This window comes from Antechinus flavipes, chromosome X (assembly GCF_016432865.1).
Source record: "Antechinus flavipes isolate AdamAnt ecotype Samford, QLD, Australia chromosome X, AdamAnt_v2, whole genome shotgun sequence".
Classification (NCBI taxonomy): Eukaryota; Metazoa; Chordata; class Mammalia; order Dasyuromorphia; family Dasyuridae; genus Antechinus; species Antechinus flavipes.
In genome coordinates this window covers 24,500,033-24,513,785 of record NC_067404.1, presented here as the reverse complement: position 1 = coordinate 24,513,785, position 13,753 = coordinate 24,500,033, and positions in this window count along the sequence as shown.

Sequence of the window (13,753 nt, the reverse complement as noted above, 5' to 3'; positions counted from 1 at the left end):
AATAGTGAAATGGGAAAAAAATCCATACAGCAAAACAACTCATTTAAAAACTCAATTGGACATATACAAAAAGAAGTAAAAAAAAAAAAAAAAAAGAAAGAAAAAAAAGCTAATGAAGAAAATAACTCACTAAAAATCAGAACTGAAGAAACAGAAATGAATGATTCATTGAGACATCAAGAATCAGTCAAACAAAACCAAAAAAAAAGAGAGATTAGAAAAAAAAGTCAAATACTCACTTGAAAAAACAACAGACCTGGAAAATAGATCTAGGAGAGATATAACCTGAGGATCATTGTACTTCCCAAAAATTATAATGAAAAAAAGAGCCTACATACTATTTTACAGGAATTCATCAAAGAGAATTGCCCAGAAGTCATAGAACCAGAAGGTAAAATAGGCGTTGAAAGAATTGATCGAACACCTTCTGAAAAAGACCCTAAAATAAAAACAACAAGGAATATTGTGGCCAAATTTCAGAACTATCAGACTAAAGAAAACATATTACAAGGAGCCAGGAAAAAACAATTCAAATATCGAGGTACCACAATAAGGGTCACTCAAGATCTGGCTGCCTCAACATTAAAGGATCGAAGGGCCTGGAATCTGATATTCCGAAAGGCAAAAGAGCTTGGAATGCAGCCAAGAATAAACTACCCAGCTAAACTGAACATTTTCTTCCATGGAAGAAGATGGACATTTAATGAAACAGAAGAATTTCATTTGTTTCTAAGGAAAAAACCAGATCTAAATGAAAAGTTTGATCTCCAACCATTGGACTCAAGAGAGGCAGAAAAAAGTAAAAGGAACTCTTGAGAACTGTATTTCTGTTGTGGATATACATAAAAACCACATGTATAATTTGATTTTATTGATATAACATAAAAAGGGAAGTAGAAATGGAAAGGGGATAGTGTCAGAAAAAGGGAAAAGGGGAGATAAAAAGAATGAAACTACATCCCATGATGAGGCAAAAGAAACCTATCATACCTGAGGGAACTTAGAGAGGGGAAGGAACATTGTGTGAATCTTACTCTCATCAGAGTTGGCTCAAAGAGAAAATAATTGATATATTTGTTTTACAGAGAATCTTCTCTCACCTCATTAAAAAGTGGGAGAGGAAAAGGGAGAAGGAAAAAGAGTAATAAGGGAAGGGTACAAGAAAGGGGAAGGGATTCAAAGGGAGGAGGGAGAGATCCTAAAGAGGGAGAGCTGCAAGTGGGGCCCATAAGTTTAATACTAGCGAAGGGGGGAAGAGGGGGCAAGAAAAATAAAAGCATAATCTGGGGATAATAAGATGACAGGAAATACAGAATTAGTAATTTTAACCACAAATGTGGATGGGATGAACTCTCCCATAAAGTGGAGGCGGATAGCAGACTGGATCAAAAGTCAGAACCCTACAATATGTTGTTTACAGGGAGATACATTTAAAGCAGGGAGATACATACAGAGTAAAAGTAAAAGGCTGGAGCATAATCTTTTATGCTTCAGGTGAAGTCAAAAAAAGCAGGGGTAGCCATCCTTATCTCAGATCAAGCAAAAGCAAAAATTGATCTAATTAAAAGAGATAAGGAAGAAAACTATATCTTGCTAAAGGGTACTATAGACAATGAAGCAATATCAATATTAAACATATATGCACCAAGTGGTATAGCATCTAACTTCCTAAAGGAGAAGTTAAGAGAGTGGCAAGAAGAAATAGCAAAACTGTAATAGTGAAATGGATGACTACCTCCAAAAATATAGGCTTCCCAGATTAACAGGGGAGGAAGTAAATTGCTTAAATAGTCCCATCTCAGAAAAAGAAATAGAAAAAGCTATTAATGAACTCCCTAAGAAAAAATCCCCAGGACCAGATGGATTTATTTGTGAATTCTACCAAACATTTAAAGAACAATTAGCCCCAATGCTATATAAACTATTTGAAAAAATAGGGAATGAAGGAGTCCTACCAAATTCCTTTTATGACACAGACATGGTACCTAAACCAGGTAGGTTGAAAACAGAGAAAGAAAATTATAGATCAATCTCCCTAATGAATATTGATGCTAATATCTTAAACAAGATATTAGCAAAAAGACTACAGAAAATCATCCCCAGGATAATACACCATGATCAAGTAGATTCATACCAGGAATGCAGGGCTGGTTCAATATTAGGAAAACTATTAGTATAATTGACCATATTACTAATCAAATTAATAAAAAGCATATGATAACCACAATAGATGCAGAAAAAGCATTTGATAAAATCCAACATCCATTCCTATTAAAAACACTCAAGAATATAGGAATAAATGGACTTTTCCTTAAAATGATCAGTAGCATCTACTTAAAACCATCAGTAAGCATATAGGGATAAACTACAACTATTCCCAATGAGATCAGGAGTGAAACAAGGTTGGACACTGTCACCATTACTATTCAATATTGTATTAGAAATGTTGGCTTTGGCAATAAGAGCTGAGAAAGAAATGAAAGGAATTAGAGTAGATAATGAGGAAACCAAATTACGACTCTTTGCTGATGATATGATGGTATACTTAGAGAACCCCAGAGATTCTACTAAAAAGTTATTAGAAATAATCCACACCTTTAGCAAAGTTGAAGGATTAAAAATAAACCCACATAAGTCATCAGCATTCTTATATATCACTAACAAAATCCAACAGTTAGAGTTAGAAAGAGAAATTCCATTTAAAGTAACTACTGACAGCATAAAATATTTAGGAATCTATCTGCCAAGGGAAAATCAGAAACTATATGAGCAAAACTACAAAACTTTCCACACAAATAAAGTCTGATCTAACCAACTAGAAAAATATTAAATGCTCTTGGATTGGGCGAGCAAATATAATAAAGATGACAATACTCCCTAAACTAATCTATTTATGTAGTGCTATAGCAATCAGACTCCCAAAAAACTATTTTAATGACCTAGAAAAAATAAAAACAACGTTCATATGGAAAAACAAAAGATCAAGAATTTCAAGGGAATTAATGAATAAAAATCAAATAAAGGTGGCCCAGCTGTATCAGATCTAAAATTATATTATAAAGCAATGGTTATCAAAACCATTTGGTATTGAATAAGAAATAGACTAGTTGATCAATGGAATAGGTTAGGTTCAAAGGACAAAACAGACAATAACTTTAATAATCTAGTGTTTGACAAACCCAAAGACCCCAGCTTTTGGGATAAGAACTCACTGAAAAAAGTTGCTGGGAAAATTTGAAATTATTATGGCAGAAACTAGGCATTGACCCACACTTAACACCATACACCAAGATAAGGTCAAAATGGGTTCATGACCTAGGTATAAAGAATGAGATTATAAATAAATTGGAAAAACATAGGATATTTTACCTCTCAGACTTGTGGAAGAGGAAGGAATTCATGACCAAAGAAAAACTAGAGATCATTATTGATCACAAAATAGAAAAATTTGATTATATCAAATTGAAAAGTTTTTGTACAAACAAAACTAATGCAGACAAGATTAGAAGGGAAGCAATAAATTGGGAAAACATTTTTACAGTTAAAGGTTCTGATAAAGGCCTCATTTCCAAAATATATAGAGAATTGCCTTTAATTTATAAGAAATCAAGCCATTCTCCAATTGATTAATGGTCAAAAGATATTAACAGACAATTCTCAGATGAAGAAATTGAAACCATTTCTAGCCATATGAAAAGATGCTCCAAGTCATTATTAATCAGAGAAATGCAAATTAAGACAACTCTGAGATACCACTACACACCTGACAGATTCGCTAGAATGACAGGCAAAGATAATGCAGAATGCTAGAGGGGATGTGGGAAAACTGGGACACTGATATATTGTTGGTGGAATTGTGAATACATCCAACCATTCTGGAGAGTGAATTGTTACTATGCTCAAAAAGCTATCAAACTGTGCATACCCTTTGACCCAGCAGTGTTACTACTAGGCTTATATCCCAAAGAGATTTTAAAGAAGGGAAAGGGACGTGTATGTGCAAGAATGTTTGTGGCAGCCCTCTTTGTAGTGGCCAGAAACTGAAAACTGAGTGAATGCCCATCCATTGGAGAATGGTTGAATAAGTTGTGGTATATGAATATTATGGAATATTATTGTTCTGTAAGAAATGACCAGCAGGATGATTTCAGAAAGGCCTGGAGAGACTTACATGAACTGATGCTGAGTGAAATGAGCAGGACCAGGAGATCATTATATACTTCAACAACAATACTATATGATGATCAATTCTGATGGACGTGGCCTCTTCAACAATGAGATGAACCAAATCAGCTCCAATAGAGCAGTAATGAACTGAACCAGCTACATCCAGGGAAAGAACTCTGGGATATGACTATGAACCACTACATAGAATTCCCAATCCCTCTATTTTTGTCTACTTGCATGTTTGATTTCCTTCATAGGCTAATTGTATACAATTTCAAAGTCTGACTTTTTATACAGCAAAATAACTGTTTGGACATGTATACATATATTGAATTTAACTTATACTTTAACATATGTATTGGTCAACCTGTCTTCTGGGGGAAGAGGTGGGAGGAAGGAGGGAAAAAGTTGGAACAAAAGGATTTGCAACTGTCAATGCATACCCATACATATATCCTATAAATAAAAAAAAAAGAAAGAAAGAAAGATAGAGATCTCAAGAGTGTCAAGTATGCAAATTTTTGCTCAGTGAATCCAACTCTTCTCTCCAGCAAATTTCTAAAACATTACTAAAGTGATAGTTTTTGAACATTTAGAAAGAAACACAGTAATTACTAAAAGACAGCATGACTAATTAAATTTCTTCACATATTCATCTCCTTTAATGACAAGATAATTAGACTGAGACATGAGGGAATTCTGCATATGACGTCTACCTAGATAACAGTAAATTATTTGATATGCCATCCCTATGGACAAGGTGAAAAGATTTGGGCTAATTATGAGTGCCATTAGGTAAATTTAGAACTTGCTGCAAAATAAAAATAACACCAGATATTTATATAGTACTTTAAGGTATAGAAAATGCTGTTATATACATGATCTCCCTTGAATTCCACAATAACCCTAAAAGATAAATATGTGTTCTCCAGTCATTATTTCCCCCATTTTACAGATGAGGAAAGCTCAGAGGGGTGACCTTCCCATAATCATACAACTAGTAGGAAATAGAAGTGAGATTAAAATAGATATTTCTATCAATTTCAAGTGCAGAAGGGAATGAACAACTCAAAGAGTAATCATTAAAAGATCAATATTAATTTGAAAAGCTAAGAGAATCTCAAATTTGGAAGGGAGCTCAGGGACTATCTTATCAAACCCATACCTTGACAAAAATAGCCTTTCCAAACTACCTAAGAAGTAATCATATGTATTTACTTATGTGTTTATTCCCACATTAGATTGTGAGCTCCATTAGGGAAGGGACTATCTTTTGCCTTTCTTTAGATCTCCACGCTTAACACTGTGCCTGGTACATGCTGTCAGCACCTAAATTTCAGTTGATTAAAAGATTGAATAAAGACTTCTAGTGAGGAAGTCTCTAATGTAGTACAAAGGGGACCAATCTTTGATCCTAAGCTATTTTAACAGTTTTGTCAGTGATTTAAAGTATGAATGGAAAGCTTATCAAAGTCACAAATGCCTAGAAGGGCCAGGGAGGATATTGGGTAACATGGTTACAAAATAATCTGTGGTCTAAAATAGGATGAATCTAAACGTAGAATAGGCTGAATCTAAAGGGCTTAAATTGACTGAGAATGCATGTAAAGTTTTATATAGGTTCAAAAGACTGATAGCCCCACTGCAGAATTGTGGAAACATGACTAGACAATAATTCCTGTGATAATAATCAGGACGCTTTTGTTTTGTGGAAGAAAAAAAAGATGTGGTATCCAGAATAAGGTAACTAATAATCCTTCTGTGGAACTGTATTCAGTTCAGCCAGGAATTCTGGCCACCATTTCATAAAGAAGATTCCCAAATCATAAAGATTATTCCCAAAACTAAGAGGTCAAATACTGATGAAATGAACCAATATCTTTTAAAAGGAGGATGGAAAACTTTGGACAATAGTATTAAAGAAAGACTGTTTTAAATCACTAATATTAAGAGAAAGGGAAGGAATCAGGAAAGATGGCACTGTAGATCAGAAAATTGGTTATCCAAATTTCCTCCACAAAAAAGACAGACTATCACCTCAAAGCAGCAGAAATAAATGTGGGGTAAAGCAGTTGTCCTTAACCCTAAAACAATTGGAAAAGACCCCACAAAAGACCCAGTCACCAAGGGGCTAAGGGCAAGAGGCTGGGCCTCAGTGAAATGCAAACACCTCCAGATAAATTATACAGAATCAACAAACAACAAGCTCTGGGGGCAGCTGGGTTGAGAGGCAGACCCAACCTTAGAAATTTTCACTTTTTAATGGGGAGGGAGGTACCTGAAGGCTGAGTCAGAAAAGTGCTGCTGAGGAAAGCTAAGCATAGTTAAGCACAGATGTGCTGAGCAGATGCAGCCAGGGCAATGATTGGTGGGAAACTGAGCTAGCACACATCAGGTAAGTACAATAGTGAAGAGCAGGAACCCTATTGATTGTGTATCCTTGCAGGAGAGCAGAGTCCCTTCAGTTCCAGGGTGGAGAGCACAGTACAGCTAGGGGTCCTAATTGTAGCTTAAGAGCTGAAGTCAAGTTTGGGCCCTAAGACCCACCTCAAGATTTGGAACATCATATGATTACACTAATAGCTGCTAAAAAAATAAAACAAAAAATAAATGAAAATGAGTAAGCAAAGAAGAATCCAGCCATAGAGAGCTACTATGGGGATAGAGATGATCTGAGTTCATAGTCAGAGGTAGATAATGGAGCTTTAAAGTCACTCCTTTTTCTTTTTTTTCCAATTATAATTTTTTATTGACAGAACATATGCATGGGAAATTTTTTACAACATTATCTCTTGCACTCATTTCTGTTCTGACTTTTCCCTTTCCTTCCTCCACCCCCTCTCCTAGATGGCAAGCAGTCTTATACATGTTAAATATATTACAGTATATCCTAGATAAAATATATGTGTGCAGAACCAAACAGTTCTCTTGTTGCACAAGAAGAATTGGATTCAGAAGGGAAAAATAACCTGGGAAGAAAAACAAAAATGCAAATAGTCCACATTCATTCCCCAGTGTTCCTTCTCTGGGTGTAGCTGATTCTGTCCCTCATTGATCAATTGGAACTGAATTAGATTTTATCTTTGTTGAAGATATCTACTTCCATCAGAATACGTCCTCATACAGTATTGGTGAAGTGTATAATGATTTCCTGGTTCTGCTCATTTCATTTAGCATCAGTTCATGTAAGTCTTTCCAAGCCTCTCTGTATTCATCCTGCTGGTCATTTCTCACAGAACAATAATATTCCATAACATTCATATACCACGATTTACCTAACCATTCTCCAATTGATGGGCATCCATTAATTTTCCAGTTTCTAGCCACTACAAAGAGGGCTGCCACAAACATTTTGGCACATACAGGTCCCTTTCCCTTCTTTAAGATCTCTTTGGGATATAAGCCCCATAGTAACACTGCTGGATCAAAGGGTATGCACAGTTTGATAACTTTTGGGGCTTAATACCAGATTGCTCTCTAGAATGATTGGATTCATTCACAACTCCACCAACAATGCATCTGTATCCCAGTTTTCCTTCATCCCCTCCAACATTCCACATTATTTTTTCCTGTCATCTTAGTCAATCTGACAGGTGTGCAGTGGTATCTCAGAGTTGTCTTAGCTTGCATTTCTCTGATCAATAGTGATTTGGAACATCCTTTCATATGAGTAGAAATAGTTTCAATTTCATTATCTCAAAATTGTCTGTTCATATCCTTTTGACCTTTTATCAATTGGAGAATGGCTTGTTATCTTATAAATTAGAGTCAATTCTCTATATATTTTGGAAATGAGTCCTTTATCAGAACCTTTAACTGTAAAAATGTTTTCCCAGTTTATTGCTTCCCTTATAATCTTGTTTGTACAAAGACTTTTTAATTTGATATAATAAAAATTTTCTATTTTGTGATCAATAATGATCTCTAGTTCTTCTTTGGTCACAAATTCCTTCCTCCTCCACAAGTCTGAGAGGTAAACTATCCTATGTTCCTCTAATTTATTTATAATTTCATTCTTTTTTGCATAATTATTTTATTATTTTCTATTTTAAATCCAATATATGCATACATATTTATACAATTATCTTGCTGGACAAGAAAAATCAGATCACATCAGAAAAAGAAATGAGAACGAAAATAAAATGCAAGCAAACCACAACAAAAAAAGTGAAAATACAATGTTGTGTGTCTAGTTCCAACCTTTCAACAAGCACAGGACTGGGAATCAAGGAAAGATTATCTTGAACCGCAAAGATTTCTTCATTAGAACTCTGTTCATTTGCAGCACCTATTTCTGGGTCTCTTGAATCAGACATGGGGACACCATCAACCAAAGTGGAGCCTGAAGGTGAGTCTTCCTGATCTTGCCATAGACTTCTTGCTTTGTACTCTTTGTGCTCTTCTTCCTGCTCCTCTTTCCCTTCTGCAGGTTTTCCACTTCCTTCAACCACCTTTGTGTAGTTGTCCTCTAACTTATTCTGTAGTATATGAAGATGGAAGTCACCAGTGTCCATTTCTTGTTTCTGAAGGATGACATTGTCATTGTTGTAGACATCATTGCCATCATCATCATGGCAGTGATTGTCACTTTGATCACTGCTGCTGTCATGGTTCTTATTGCTTTCATTAGAATGGTCACCTTCACTCTCATCACTGCTGTTGTAGTCACTGGCATAAGTCTGGTAGGCAGTTGGAAGGTCAGGACACATCAAGATATCTTCCAAATATTCCAAATGTCCCGGGACAAACTTGGGTGGCATAGGAAGCAAGGTGAATTCTTCCTCAGAGCTCTGTTCACTTCCACTGTTTTCTGGATCACTTGGAACTGCCATGGCGGCATCTATGGCCAACATGGAGCCCGAGGAGAAATCTTGATTATCTTCAGATAGATTTTCCTGATTCCTTCTCTTTCTGCAGTTCTTTCCTTTCTCCCTCTTCCACAACTTTGTCACTTCTTTCTACAGTTGGTCTTTTGAAATAGTGAAACATCTCTGCCAGGTTGAGAAAGTGCCTTTTCCTAGAAGTTATGACTTTGATGTCCTCCCAAGAGGTTTTTCAGCCAGGAACACAGTGGCAACGGGAATCTCTTCTTTGAGCTGGAATCGTATAATCTCATTCTTTATGTCTAAACCATGGACCAATTTTGATCTTATTTTGGTGTACACTGTTAAGTGTGGGTCCATGCCTAGTTTCTGCCATACTAATTTCTAATTTTCCCAGTAGTTTTTGTCAAATAGTGAATTCTTTTCCCCAAAGTTGGGATCTTTGGGTTTGTCAAACACTAGATTACTAGAGTTATTAACTATTTTGTCTTGTAAACTTAACCTATTCCATTGATCAACTAATCTATTTCTTAGCCAATACCAAATGTTTTTGGTGAGCACCGTTTTATAATATAGTTTTAGATCAGGTACAGCTAAGCCGCTTTCATTTGATTTTTTTTCATTAATTCCCTTGAAATTCTTGACCTTTCATTCTCCCATATGAATTTTGTTGTTATTTTTTTCTAGGTCATTAAAATAGTTTTTTGGGAGTCTGGTTGGTGTAGCACTAAATAAATAGATTTGTTTAGGTAATATTGTCATCTTTATTATATTTGCTCAGCCTATCCAAGAGCACTTAATATTTTTCCAATTATTTAATTCTGATTTTATTTGTGTGGAAAGCGGTTTGTAATTTTGCTCATATAATTCCAAAGCCACTCCTTTATCAATGAGAAATGTCAAATAAATGACCAGCAGGATGAATACAGAGAGGACTGGCGAGACTTACATGAACTGATGCTAAGTGAAATGAGCAGAACCAGGAGATCATTATACACTTCGACAACGATATTGTATGAGGACATATTTTGATGGAAGTGGATTTCTTTGACAAAGAGACCTGAGTTTCAATTGATAAATGACGGACAAAAGCAGCTACACCCAAAGAAAGAACACTGGGAAACGAATGTAAACTATCTGCATTTTTGTTTTTCTTCCCGGATTATTTATACCTTCTGAATCCAATTCTCCCTATGCAACAAGAGAACTGTTCAGTTATGCAAACATATATTGTATCTAGGATATACTGCAACATATCCAACATATAAAGGACTGCTTGCCATCTAGGGGAGGGGGTGGAGGGAGGGAGGGGGAAAAAAATCGGAACAGAAACGAGTGTCAATATAATGTAATTATTAAATAAAAAATTTAAAAAAAAAAAAAAGAGAAATGTCAAATAATCCCTAGTACCAAACTAGTTCTTGGAAGAACTTAAAAAGGACTTCAAAATAAAATAAGAGAGAGAGAGGAAAGATTCAGGGAAAATAAGAGCAATGCAAGAAAATCATAAAAACCAACTTGAAATAGAAAATACAAACTTAAGAAAATAATTCCTTGAAAACTAAAATTGAGCAAGGAGAAGCCAATGTCTTTCCAGGATACCAAGAAATCATAAAACAAAATCAAAAGAATGAAAAAAATAGAAGAGAAAGTGAAATATCTCATCAGAAAAACAACAGATCTGGAGAACAGATCAAATCAAAATAAGTACGGTCAGACTATCTGAAAATTAAGATTAAAAAAGGAATCTTAATACAATATTATTACAAGACATTGTCAAGTAAAATTGTCCTGAAATTCTAGAATAAGAAGGCAAAGCAGAAATACAAAAAATTCATGATCACCACCTAAAAGAGACACCAAGAAGAAAATTTACAGGAATATGAAAAGCAAGTTGCAAAGCTACCAGGTTAAGGAAAAAATGTTGGAAGCAACAAGAAAAAAAAATTCAAATATTATGGAGCTACAATAAGAGTTACATAAGACTTAGCAGCTACTATACTAAAGAACCATAGGTTCTGGAATACTATATCCCATAGAGTAAAAGAGCTGGAGTTAATACCAAAGGCAACTTACCCAGCAAAGTTAAATATAATTCTGAATTTAAAAAAAGAAAGAAAGAAAAAGGAAATTTAACAAACTGAAAGACTTTCAGGTTTTTGTGACAAAACCTCAGAATTTAGGGGGAAATTCAACATAAAACATCCAGGAGAAATAAAAAGTATATATTAAAGATCAATTAAAAATGACTCAATAAAATCAAATTGTTTGCTTCATAAATAGGAAAATATTAGCAGTACTCTCATGATTATCATCATTGTTTGGGTAGTTTGACAGAAAGATTTAGGCTGGGCTAAGTATTATGGGGTGATTCTTAAAAAAAAAAACCGAGCAAGGAAATAAAAAAGGAGAAATTATCTCATACAAATTATGCACAGAGAACTGATACAGAAGAAGCTAGAAGTGGGGAGGGTGGTTAGTGCTGTAACTTTATTCTCATCAGAAATGGGCTAAATATATATCTATACACACATATGTATGCATATATTGTGTATATCTTCTAAATTCATAAATAAATAAGAAGGCAAGGGGATAGAGTGGGGGAAGAGAATAATAAAGGGATTTTAAAGGGGTAGTAGATTAAGTAATAGGAGGGCAAGGTAGTGGGTAAAAGTAAAGCCAAGAAAGGAGGAGAGATAGGGTAAAGAGGATGACAACGATAGTGATGAAAATAGGAAGGAGGAAAACACACAACAAATAATTGTATTAGAATGTGAGTGGGATAAATTTATCCAGAAACTGAAAATAGATAACAGATTAAGAATCTGAATTTAAAAATATGTTGCTTTCAGGCAACATTATAAAAATGAGAGATATACATAAAGATAAAATAAAGAGCAGAAATAGAATTTATTATGTAAGAAAAGCAGGAATAGTAATCAATATCAGACAAAGTTAAAGTTAAAATAGATCTAATCAAAAGTGAAAAATAGACAAACTATACTGTATCAGCAATGTTATTCAATATTTTTATACCATTTAAATTCCTAAACAATATAAAATGTCTGAGCATATACCTGCCAAAACAGACATAAACATAAAACTTTTTCTATACAAATAAACTCAGATCTAAATAACTGAAGTAATATTTATTGTTTGTGGGTAGGTAAAGCCAATATAATTTTTAAATTGCATTTTACCTTGCTAATCTATTTATTCCACATCAACCAACTTAAATTAATCAAAATTATTTTACTGTATTAGAAATAAATAATAAAGATCATTGGAAAAGCAAAAGATCAGGAACTTAAAAAAAAGCCAAGGAACAAAGATGTAAAGGAAGTAGATCCAGCAGTATCAGACATAAGCTATACTCTAAGGGAGAGCATTGTTGAAATGTAAAAAAGTATAATTTTGAATATGAATCTTCTTGTATAAATAAAACCTATATAGCCAAGAATAGCAGTAATACAGAAAACTGGGGGAGGATTTCATAAACAATCTCTCAGATAGAATATGATTGGGTTGGAATACTGCTGTATTATGGAATACTGACAATGATCAGCTGATCGATTTAGAAAAATGTCAAAGACTTGGGTGTATGAAGGAAGATGCTTTCTATCTTCAGAGAAATAGATGACATTCCCCTGTAGTGGACCAAGTTGTCTAACACGCCCGCGAGTCAGGGGCTCGCACAAAAGCCACCCGTGATGCAATGAAGGTGAAGGGGAATCAGAGGTGAAGGGGGGTCACGATAGCAATGTGAGCAGATGTGTCAGGAAGCCAGCCAGCAGTCTCTCTTTTGGCTTCCTTCTCCAGCCCCTGCCTCCACCCACCAAAATCGTCATTTCCTATACAAACACATCAGGACTTGCATAAAGAGTGGGCAAGAGCCATTCTTTCTCCAAGCATATATATTAATAGAGTATGGTCCAATTACTATTTAGCCTCATGTGCTTGGGACCTCAGTGCATCAACTCAAGCCTCAGCCCATTACATTTCCTCTCTGCTAAAACTATCTTACGTTCTCTTCCTCATTTTGTTAACTGCCTCTAGATTTCCAATTCTTCTTCATTCAGCCTGTAATATCCTCCTTCCTTCCTCTCTATTGCTAGGCCCTCAAAATCTCTTAGACCTAAACTGGCTTGATATTTTCATTAGAGACTCACTAGACATAACCATGTTTCCTCAGTCAATATGAAAAAACTCCTTGTTAATTTCATATCATTTCTTCTGTGGATCTTTTGCATTTGTCTATAGTTCTGAAATTTCTGATCATTTCCTGTTCACATCTACAATTTGAGCAATCCAATCAAGATATGGACTTAGTACCTTTTCTGGCACAAAGTATAATAAACACATACATGTTTATTCCCTTATCCTATGCTTTCCTGATAAATCTATCAAGATTAAAATCTAATTACTGCCTTTAAGTAGATTAAATGGTTTATTCACCTCTCACCTTTCAAGTTTCACCTTATGCCCTAGAAACTGGTAAAAATGGAAACAGTCAAGTTGGAGGGGCTATGGTAAAATAGGAAGACATAGACTGTTGACAGAACTGTGAATTGATCTAACCATTCTGGAAAAATAATTTGGAATTATGGGAAAATTAATCAAAATGTCCATACTCCTTGAATCAGAGACTCACTACTGAAAGGCCTCTGACAACATGATAAACGTTATATAAACAGAAGCACATGTAAATATTTAAGTCATCTAACCATAAGTACATACTGGCCATCATATTTTTCCAGGGTGAA